General features: G+C 33.5%; 1 pseudogene; it reads left to right on the top strand.

The window, feature by feature from the left end:
• LOC110025133 overlaps positions 1-12738 on the top strand; it is a 31198-nt pseudogene that overhangs the window by 5534 nt on the left and 12926 nt on the right.

The following is a 12738-nucleotide window of genomic DNA, read 5'->3' as shown; positions in this document are numbered from 1 at the left end:
AATTAAACCAAGTGATTAGAATAGAAATAGTGGTCCACAATCCTCCAACCTCCCAACCAACAATGTCAATTAAACCGGACCTATAATGCCCGCCTAAAATATGGAAATGCAGTAATAATTTGGAGCCATGGGCCTCCAAATAAGAGAGATCTTGCCCGTTAACAAAAACATGGTGAATATAGAGTATAAATTCTAGCCTCCATTCTTCAATCTTAACCGTAAAACCAGACCTATCACTATACCTCCCAAGTGTCATATCTTCAATAACAAACCTCTCAACCATCATCACAAATAAAGCAAAGGAGCCCTGGGCCTCCATGCTTAAGATATAACACCAAACATTGTACCTCCCAAATGCCAAATCTCCAATCACAACCTCCCAACCCATAACCCAAAATAACACCCAGCTCCACAACCACCAACACCAAGTCCAAATAGGGAGCCCTGGGCCTCTCAACTAGATCAATACATATATGGCAAAGGAGTCCTGGACCTCCATGTCTATTGTTAAAATCCATACACCACAGTAGTCAAAAGTATGAGTAGTCATTTCCCCGGAAAACCAAACCTCCAATATGCCCGAAAATAAGTGAGGAAGAGAGAAATCCAGCCTAATGATATCTTGGGCCGATCCAAGCCACTCTGCTACCCAAACTGATTCAAGAGGAAACATCCCTACGAATATAAGGAACATTAATATAATCACCAACCAACAGAGTATGTAAAGAAGGGGGGAGTAGATCCCACCTTACAAATTTGACTAGATCCTCCTAAGTTAGCAAGCCAATTAGCGAGTTGATTACCCTTCCGGTAATTGAAACTCCATATGAAATTCATATTAGAAATTATTCTATGTTTGACTAGTTTATATATATGTATGTATGTTTATCTATCTATATATATATATATATATATATATAAAAACATATAAAATTCAACTGAGATAATGAGCCAATAGTGCTGCAGTTAAAATAGCGCGAGCCTCAGCCTCAATAGGAGAATCCACATAAGAAGGAGAAAAGAAGAAGAGTATACAATTCCCAACATAATTCCTAGCAATACCCCCACACCCAGCACTAGAGACTTTCCAACTCTCATCTGTGTTAAATTTAATCCACCCTCTAGGAGGTGGACGCCATCTAATCAAGATTGGTGGATGAGGGAGCCTCCTCACCTCCAAATTCGTATGCTCCAAAACGAGAAAGTAGTTGATGCCCGAAAAAAAACCTTGTTTAAAATTCCCCAATCTCCAAAATTTATTAATGTAGAAAATGATATTTGTGAAAACCATCATGTTTTGAATTTCCTTACCTTCATGAATAATATCATTCTGTGCCATCCAAATAAACCAACAAATGATATAAGGATAGATTTGTCAAAAGTGTTTTTTCTTACGGTCCGGATTGCAACTCAGTGTGGTGAGCAAAAGATTTCTCTCAGGAGTAACTATAGTTCCAAACCGCAATCCAACCATTCTCCAAATGAATAAGAAAAAGGGGCACGAGAAGAAGATATGTTAATAGTCACCTCCGTCGTATTACACAAACAACATTGGGAGGCAATTCTCAAACCTTTCATTTTTAAAATATCATCACAAGGTATGATTGAATGAAAAATACGCCAAGCCAAGAAAAACATTGACGGGGTTAATGCCCAACTCCACACCTTCTCTTCCCAAGGGGTATTTCGAAAATTATAACGAGAAGCATATAAAGATTTAGTAATAGAGCTCGTCATGTGTAATTTCAAATTAGGAGTATCATGCAGATGGAGATCAATAAGAATGATGGAAATGAAAGTAGCTCCCTCCAGCACCAATATGCTAGTAAGAAGAGGAAATTTTCGATGACCGTCAACCCAAGTATCCGACACTTTGAGATTAGAAAACCTCGTATCCCTCATATGCAGCAAGACATGGGACCAACAATCGTGTCAGAAAGAAATGTTTCCTCTACCCATCTCCCAATAAATGAAATTCTTCGCCCAATCTCTAATAATATGCAATCTCTTCCATATCGTGGAATTACCTAACCGCCAATTTATCAAAGCAGGATGAGAGAAGCAACAATACTTCCCATGCATGAAGTTAGCGCATAATGACTCCTTTTTCCTGAAATTAAACCACTGCTTAAAAACATTATTATCTGTAATATGTTGCAGAGATTTGAAACCCAAACCACCAGCGCTTATGGGTTTAAAAACATCCTTCCAAGGCAACCATCTTCTACCAGAGTGATTTCCCACCCATAAGAACTTATTGAAACATCTTTCAAGATTCAATATAGTGTTTTTGTTTTGTTGGAGAACTTGAAGAATATATAAAGGGAGCGATTGAAGTATACTCCTAAGCAGTGTAATACGGCAAACAAAGGAGAGGAAATTATTTTTCCAATCCAAGATTCTTTTTCGAATCTTTTCCACAACATCGTCAAACTATATACGTCTCTTCCTGCCTTTAAGGAGAAAAACCCCCAGATATTTAAGTGGAAGAGTAGAGAGGGAGAAACCCATTAAATTAGCAATCCAGGGGGCATTAGAACAATTGATCATGTTCCTCAAGTATATGTTGCATTTACTAGCATTAAGAGAAAGACCAGAAACTAATTGAAAATTAACCATTAAAGTGTGAATCTCCTTCACCGTATGCTTGCTAAGCAACAAAACTAATCTCAAAATACACGACGATGAATTTTGTGAGAAACGCAAAATATGCATACATGTATAAATTAATATTATTATTTAGTATATTAAATTAAATTAACTAAACTTTTATTGAATTTGAATACACACACAAATATATTAGTTTCGTTGCTTTCATGAATAGATGATGTGTGCATTTTTCATTCATATAAGACCCAATTCACAGATCATTGCATTCATTGACATTCGCCCTTGAAATGTTTACTAGATTCAATTAATGAAACAATAACAAGGTCAACATGCGATTCTCACTTTTTCCTGAGCTTAAGCCTCCATGATTAATCATCTCTCTTCGATAATAATAAAGAATTTTTGGCTAATTGTTAGGTGCTAAGTATTTATCATATAATAATAACTGTTTGGTTGTAGAATGAGGAGTGTATTGCTTTCTACTCTTGAGTGGATGATAGGGGAACAAATAATGAACCTGATCAAGATCCTATGATTTTATCGTTATAATTTATCATGAACCCTAGCACGCATAATTGTAGGTGGTGGTCAACCCAATCTGGTTGAATGATCCATATTAACAATCATAAATTACATCGTCCAAAAAAATTTTGTAGACCCGAGATAGTTATTTGTTTAAGGGGATAATTTTAAGTTGATATTAGCTGGTAGAGTGTTTTGTGCCTCATTAAATGCATTGTATGATTCATAACTCAAGGGGACTTAACCATTATAGAATTTGGTTGTGAACGTAATATAATAATGTCATTTATGGATAAATCATAATGCCATATGGCTCTGATCGTTATCTCTTTTTTTATGGTGCTATTTAGGCATACAATCACATGATCAGAGCACAAGGGTCACATTTTTATCAACATAATAACTTTCAAAGTGATTACAGATGTATATTAGATATGATATTGACGTTTTATGAGTTTTAGTTAATCTTAAATTTATTACAATTGATAAATTATTTAGTTGAGTGGATGAATTTTACTCTCAGCTTAGAAATAACAAACTTTACCTGATTGTTTTTAATTTTATAATGTTATTGATATTTTTGTATATGCAATTCTCTTGCCTATATTTATGCCCCAAATAGATTTGCATAGGACTTGGAGGCATTGATGATAGTGTCTCATTTGCTTGAGATTTTCTTAACGGCCATCATTGCGGTGCTTTGCTTGAAGTATTTATATTTGCTACTTGAAAATTTTGATTTTTTGAAAATAGACCCATTTTGATTTATTTTTTTGATAGCATAATCATCATTGGGTTATCTTGTTTGAAGTATTTGTATTTATAATTTGTGAGTTTTTTTTAGAATGAACTTTTTTATTGCTATTTTTCTGTCAACATGATGATCATTGAGGTTTTTGAATGATTTTAATTTATTATTTTGAACTTTGCCAACTTTGTTTGCTTGTCAATAAAAGATTGGGTCCATGATTTGCATATAGTTTCAATTTCATCTCTATTATTTATATGCAGAGAATTAGGCCCATAAGTTGAATTCATCGTTGCATTTGGTGAGTATACCATCACAAAGCGTTTTTGTTTTGAATCAATATTCTTTGTAGATGGGCCTTGAAGGCCTAATGTAGACGTAGAACAAAAAGGATTTGATGAAATCTACAAGTTTTTAATTTCCAATATATGATGCTTTCGTTTTGTCTGATTAGATTGAAAATATGAATCAAAATCATTCTCCATTTGCAATTTAGTTGAATTTTAAGCACATTATTTCAATATCATCAAGGAACCATTCTCATCAACTCTAGTGTTTATTGGGAGGAGGATTTGAATTGCTAAATGAAACTCTCTGCTGCTTAGCTTTTCTTTTGGTGTCATAGGTGGCTGTTAAACCTACAAGAGGACCAGAGCGTGATTTTGCAGGAACCCCATATGTACCAGTTTATGTAATGTTGCCTGTGAGTTACATTTCTTCTATATTTCTTCTTTGCGGAGTGCTCCTATTTCAATTTTTATTAGCTATAAAGCCTACCACTCATTCTGTTTCTCATTTAACTCACTGAATACTACTGTGCCTGTAAAATAAAAGTTAGGCATTTAACTTCTGAATCCTTCATTACTTTGCTGCCAATCTGAATGAACGTAGTTAGGTGCCATCAGTATGAAGTGTGAGTTGGTTGATCCAGATGCTCTACGGGAGCAGTTGAGGGTACTAAAATCTGTCAATGTTGATGGTGTTATGATTGATTGTTGGTGGGGAATAGTGGAGGCTAATGGGCCACAAATATACAGCTGGCTAGGTTACAAACAGCTTTTTCAGATGGCGCAAGAATTAAACCTTAAATTGCAGGTATGTGTTTCAATATGATTGTAAATTTTCTTTTATATGTCTTGATTCTCCTGGTAATTAATTCGGCAAAATTGCTACAAATTTTACCTTATCAGGCAAACTGGATTATTCAAACTAGTTTCACTAACTTTTGTATGTTATAAATCAATGAGCTAGTTATAGATGGTTTTTCTCATGATCAGAAGTCGTTAGCTGAGAAGAATTTCACCTGTTGAAGGCTTGTGTTTTGAAAGAAAACATGGATTCACAGCATTTACTAATGAAATAAATATATTAAAAAGTTTTTCTTTTTGGTAAGCATGAGTGATTTGCACATTTATACTTAAGATCATATTAGATTTTGTTCTTATTGCTTGAACTTATTTACGTTTCTCTTGGTTTTTGTTATATTGCTACTACACCTTTTTTTAGGTGGTCATGTCTTTCCATGAGTGTGGTGGAAATGTGGGAGATGATGTATACATTCCTCTGCCTAGTTGGGTGTCTGAGATTGGAAGGAAAAATCCAGACATTTATTTCACCGATAGGGAGGGGCAGCGCAATCCAGAGTGCCTTACATGGGGGATAGACAAGGAAAGAGTTCTTAGGGGCCGGACAGCAGTTGAGGTGACGGTGCTTAAAATTTTGTATATTGAAAATACAACCTCTATATCCGTATCATTTAACAACTTTATTTTAGAATTAGTTCAGGTTTTTGCTGTTTTTTAATATGCAAAAAAATGGCTGCATGTTTTTAAAATTTCCATACTTCTCTTGCAGGTCTACTTTGACTTTATGAGAAGCTTTCGTGTGGAATTTGATGAGTTTTTTGTGAATGGCATTTTTTCTGAGATTGAAGTTGGATTAGGGCCTTGTGGGTAATTACGTTTCCCATCTTATCCAGAAAAGCATGGATGGTGCTACCCTGGCATTGGAGAGTTTCAAGTAATCATCATAATCATTAGCCTTTTTCCTAACTATTTAGTCCTGGCTTTGTGATTATTCATTTTTTTATTCATTAACATTGAGTGCCGATTCCTACTCTTTAAAAATCATTTTAAACAAATCCCTATCCTTCTCGATCCTCGTACACTATTTTATCTACCCGTGTAATGAGTTGATGTTCTACCCTTCTTTTTACATGCTTAAACCACCCGATATATATGTATATATATATATATATCAAATAGCAGTCCTTTTATTATAATCACTCTTTAAATTTTGTTTCCTACTTTTACCATATATTATTTTAACATTATCATTTTTGTTGACTCAATATATTTATTAGAAGCCTTTTTAATGCCTAATGCTTAAATCTATACAAAAGCAACGACCTAATTGCAATTTAATTAATTTATTATTACCTCTTTATAGATTAAAGTGCTAAAATGACCTCTTGGCAATTTACATCGAATTATTTTAGTCTCAAAATCCATAAAAATGTCAAATTAATCTCTAGATTTTTTTAATGCTGGCTGAAATACTATTCTATTTAAAGAAAGTGGAGACTATTTCTGCTCTAAATTGGCACTTTTCTTTATACTGGGACAAAAATAGCCCATACAAAGAGTCAGAGAACCATTTTAATATTTTTATCATTCCTCATATTATGTTCTTGTTTATAATATTCAATAAATATTGTTTTTCTATATATCCTGCTTTAATTTTAGTAGTTTTATTCTCATTTATATTTCAATTACTCTATAAAATAGATCCAAAATACTCAAATCTTTCACAACTATGCATTATTTTATCTTTAATTCTATATAATCACTCTCTAACTACTTTTAATACTAATCAATGCTCTATCATACTTATCTTTAATGAATTCAATATATTTTTTGTGTATATTTTGTTGTCTTAATGCGCACCAAATTAATTATCAACGATGTTCATATAATTTTTTTTATTATGTTCAAATATATGATCGCTTCCGTAGTTGATCTTTAAGGCATGAAATCTAATTAATTATATGCAAAAGCGATTCCATACTTTATTATATGATGCAAATTGATTCCTCTACAACCCACAATCTTTAACATTTTCTTTAATTTTAAACATTGATACTTAAATGCTTCTTCAATTATTTGACATCCTTAAAATTCTATTGTAACATTTGTTATTCGAATTCATGCACTATCCCCTATTACTCTCCAAATCTCAATAGAAATATCATACCAATAACATTTTTTTATTTTTGCATCATTTTAAAGTAAGGTTTACTTCACTTTTTTTTAGATCAATCTATGATATACATATACCTTATTAGATTGTATGTTATACTCGATCAAACTAACTCTTATTAAAACTCTCACTCAATCATTTATCTTTCATTTTCCTAAGAGGTCGTTCGGTTTGTTGAAAACTAATGCATTTTATAAGCAATGCATTGCATTAGGAATATTTTGGAATTGTTACGGTTCAGTGTAAAATAAATGCACGACTTGATATTTTTTTGTTTGGTTTGAAGTAAAATGAAAACAATATAAAGTATGAGGCCGACAGCAGAAGGGTGGGTAGACAAGTGGGTGGCAACAACGAGTAGTCAAGTAGGTGGCGATAATGGTGGTGGGCGGCGACAGCAGGCGGTAGATGATGGCGATGGTATTGGTTGTCCGGTGGCCGACAACAACAGTGGGTAGTGTGGAGATGGTTAGCGGTCGATTGACAATCAAGCAGATGGCGACTGTGGTGGCAGCCGACGACGGTGGACTACGGAGACTAACATCGGGTGGACGATGTTGGCATTCGACAGGTAGCCGACAACATGTCGCAGCGGGCGACGGCAGTGGCAGATAAGTAGGGCTATAAATGAACTAATGCACTTGATGAACAACTCAAACTCGGCTTGATTAAAACTTGATCATGTTCATTTAAATTTGTAAATAAATAAGCTTGAATGTTTTTTAAAAACTTGAAGGTTACATGAACCAAACATAAACACAATCCAACTTGTTTATTTATGTTCATGAACAAATTCGTTTGTTGTTCAACAAGTAACTTATTAAATACTCGATATTAAGTTTGATGATAGTTCATATTATATATGCTATATTATTTAAATAAAATTTGATTAATTGGAAATTATTAATTATAGATTTAATATTATTATTATTATGTCAATAATATTTTAGGATAAATTATTAATTATATTTTTATCTTATTAATATATATTTATTAATCAGGCTAATTTAAATAAATTAACTCAATTCATTGTCATCGTGACTCATATTTACAACTTGTGTGTGTGTAAATATATATTCATGAATGAATATTTATTAATTATTTAATAAATTAATTAAAATTGATTGAATTAATTAATTATAAAATAATTACACATAAATTTATTTATTATAATATGATTATAATATACTTATTAATTATTATTCAGTGAAATTAATTAAAATCAATAAATAAAATTATAATAGATCATGAACCCTACTCTCTTGCATGCAAAACATCACTTCTCCTCTCTTGCTTTGCCCCAATCATCTCCTGTCTCGTGCATGAAACCATCGATGTACAATCATTAGTACTTATTTTTATTATTTGATTACAAAAAAAAATTAATTGTAATGTATATATATCTTGTTTAAATTGTATAAAATAATTAGATATTAATTCATAATTTATTCAATTGCTTATTTATTTAGTTTCATAAAATCATTTGTTGGAAACTATATAAAAGCTCAAATACTTGTTCAAATATTTTTATTTATTTATTAACTCATTTAAATACTTGTTCACTTGATATAAAGAAATTAAGTTCAATTATTGAAAATTTTAAACAAGTTAATCTTAAACATCACGTGAAAGCTCGACACAAGCTCAAGCCGAATATGAAATAATAATATTAACAAGCCAAGTCTAACTAAGATAGACTCGGCGCAACTCAGTTTGATTACAACCCTACAAACAAGCGGCGACAACCATCAACATTTGCATAAAGTTGTGTATTTGAAATTCACCCAAATCTAGCAAGTTCCAAATGCAGCGAAAATGAACTAAGGAATTAATTTCAAATGCATTGCTATTTTACAGTGAATTTTTCCAACCAAATACCTACAAAAGAAATGTAGTGCACTTCTTTTGTAGCTTAACAAACAACCCCCAAATATCTTTTGTTTTAATCAAGATTATATTATCTTGGTTTCCATTGCATCTAACTAGATCAAGATTTTTTGATCTTTTATCTTTTGACTTAACTTTTTATGTGCTCCTTTTATCTTTCCTTCCAACCTATTATATAATCATTGAAAAGTAAAATTTTAATTTGCTCGCTACATTTTCTTTAGGTATAAGTCATATTTCACTTACCACTCCATTGATGAAGTATAAATGTATTCAGTATTCACATTTCATAATGAGAAGAAATTGTCTTCTTCTTTTGTCTGTACTATACTGCTTTTAACTTTTTATTTTTATGTATTAAATCAGACAACATCCTCTCTAACTGTGAGAAACTTATTATTTCACTACTTTTGCAACTTAACATGCCTCTCTAACTCAATTTCCCATTTGTTGTTTCCCTTTTAGTGTTATGATCAGTACTTATTAAAAAGTTTAAAGAAGGCCGCAGACGCAAGAGGTCACACTTCTTGGGCAAGAGGACCAGATAATGCAGGCTCTTATAATTCCCGGCCGCATGATACTAATTTTTTTCGTGATGGAGGAGACTATGATGGTTACTATGGTAGATTCTTCCTCAAGTGGTATTCTAAAGTTTTGGTGGATCATGGGGATCGTGTTCTATCGCTGGCTAAACTTGCCTTTGAAGGAACTTGTATTGCAGCTAAGGCAAGAATTCATTTATTATAGTATAATTTTTAAGGTTCTGAAATTTCATCTTTAGTATAGGGTAGATCTCAAGATTTTTGAAAGGTTGCATTAGTTCTGGACTTGTCAAGGAAATTTTTGACATGGAGTATCTCAATCTTGATCCAGAATAGGTTTGGTCGGGTCATTTAAGTCCACATTATATTAAAGTTCAGCTCTTAAGTCTTGGTTTTATGTTTTTATGTGTTTTCTATATGGATGACACACTTGTAATAGGGGGGTCATTAGTGTTTATATATTGGTGTTGTCTTGTTCTGTATAGGAGCATGTGAGTTGTGTGTGGGCTAGGACTTTCTTTGTGGTTCTCGAATGGGAACGAGTCTCTGGCCATGGCATTGGTGGCAATTGTGTCCTTACATCATTGGTGGTGATATCCCGGGTTTCCTTCCTTTGTCAATCTTTTGGGTGTTGATTTCTGTATCCCGATCAGTCATGAGAGTAGTAAATTATTGTGTCTTGTTTCTTTCTTTATTTAATGTTCCATTTTTTTGCTTTATTTGTTTCCAAATTTCTTTTCTTTGTATTTTCTTTCTATCTTCTTGTTGAATTATGCATCCATACCCTTTCCAGTATCTATTTTAATTTCAATGGTTTCATTGGTTTTGGTGATTTTATTAATTTTAATGGTTTCAGTTCTCAATTTTGCTTTTAGTTCCAGATGGCCATTTTAAGAACTCTAAAATTTATACTCATAATTACTTTAAATGTGTTTGTATTTGCTTAAAATTCAACTTAGAATAATTGATGTATCATGGGAAGAATATTTTAGAACATACGAACTTCAATTTTAGTATAGTTCATTTCTGGTCGTTGCATCAACCTTATTTCCTTTTGCATCATTTGCGTCTTCCTCTTCACCATATAAGTTTATGATTGTTTGTACTTTCATATCGTTTTTCTTCATTGCTGAGTTTCATTCATTCAATGCTTCCAGTTCAAGTTTTATTGAATCAAATCTCTCACCATAAACTCATGCCTTAATTCAAATATTCATAAATGCAACGATTTAATCAATCCCTTCTCTTTTCCTATTGCTTGCCTTAGCAGATATCAGGCATCCATTGGTGGTATAAGACTGCAAGTCATGCTACTGAATTGACCGGTGGGTTCTATAATCCTTGCAACCGTGATGGCTATGCTCCGATAGCTGCAATGCTGAAAAAACATGATGCGGCTTTGAATTTCACGTGTGTAGAGCTACGAACTTCAGATCAGAACGAGGAATTTCCTGAGGCTTTGGCAGACCCGGAGGGTTTGGTCTGGCAGGTATGGACACGTGAGAGCTTGTTCCAGATTTGCTCTGTTTGACAACTAGAGTGACTATGGAAAAGAGTAAGGTATCAAAATAGGCTACTCGCTGTTTACATGGGGCAATTTTAGTCCCAGAGTCTATAAAAGTGTTAAATTTATCCCCAAACTTCAAATTTGTGCCGAAATAATCATCTCTTGTAATTATTTCAGCTCATTAAAAATGTCTTGGGACTAAATTGATACTTTTATAAATTTTGGGTCTAAAATGATTGCCTGCAAAGAGCCAGGAGACTAGTTTGACACTTTTTCCCTAAAGAAAATCAGAATATTTAAACTGAAAATATTTCAATTGGTAGGTTTTAAATGCTGCTTGGGATGTTTGCATTCCAGTTGCTAGTGAAAATGCCCTTCCCTGCTATGATAGAGATGGCTATAACAAGATATTGGAAAATGCGAAGCCACTCAATGATCCTGATAAAAGACATTTATCAGCATTTACCTACCTCAGGCTAAGTCCAGATTTGATGGAGAGACAAAACTTGTCTGAATTCGAGCGCTTTGTCAAGAGAATGCATGGTAACACCCTTCACGGGTTTTTACACAAAAAAGGGGCTTTTACAGACATAACACCCAATTCTTATGTATTTATATATATAATACCTAATTTTACATTTTTACATTTGTACCCACAAAATATTTCATATCACATTTTTATTGCATGTCCGAAGATTCATGGCTGCAGATTGATAATTCAATGTTTTAGCGTTGTACGATGATCCAACACACATACATATAAAATAAAAGTAGCAGGGGGAGACTCCAAGATTTTTTCGTGAAAAATTCATAGAAATGGAGAAAACAACGCAATCTATCGCTAACAAAATAATTCACTATGCAATTATAAGTGATGCGGGAGCTTACCACACAAATTTTCACAGTAATTTAGTTGCAACAGTATTGCAGGGATAACTATTATGGGAGATAGTTTTGTTTACCTTTCTTATGCTTTCTTTCCTTTTATCCTTCATTCTTTTTTAGTTCTTTCCTATATGCGTTGTATTAGGATTTTGGAAGTCAGCTTTTTCGTCTTTGTATTACATTGTCACCGACGTCTCTTCTTTCCATCAAGGGTTGTATCATAGGGATTCAGGTGGTGATTCAGCTATCTTGGTCCCAGGTGGTGTGTATCTTCCACATCCCCTTCCACATCCTCTCCACATCGCTACGGGCAGCCCTTTATTGATGTAGCCACCTGTTGACCTCATTTTTGTGAGGTCTTGTCTTCTCCTCCTTAGAGCCTAGATTCTAGCTCTAGAAATTCCTACTGACCATCCTAGAAAACTAGAATTGAGACTCACCCTTTTAGAAATTCCAGCCACTTCTTATTTTTCTTTGATGTCTAACATTTATGGCACAAGACCATCGTCTTATGAACGAGCGGTTATGGGCTATTTTGTGAAGACTCAGAGGAAAAGTTCCCAATAGGACTCCAAGCCTTAGGAAAACATCGTCACGACCTTTTTCGTCACATACACACATCAAATACACAAAGTTCACGAAGTTGCACGAAATCGGACTTCAATTAAGCCTAAAGGACAAACGAAAATGCGAACTTCTCCGGATGACCTCTGATGACAAATTGGACCGCGCCAACGCGTCCGGGATACCCATTTTGGTAGGAAAGGACACCCATATTG

This window comes from Phalaenopsis equestris, unplaced genomic scaffold (genome assembly GCF_001263595.1).
Source record: "Phalaenopsis equestris unplaced genomic scaffold, ASM126359v1 Scaffold000291, whole genome shotgun sequence".
Lineage (NCBI taxonomy): Eukaryota > Viridiplantae > Streptophyta > Magnoliopsida > Asparagales > Orchidaceae > Phalaenopsis > Phalaenopsis equestris.
The sequence above is the reverse complement of the archived record's forward strand: the minus strand, read 5'-3'. Positions and strand labels throughout refer to the sequence as shown.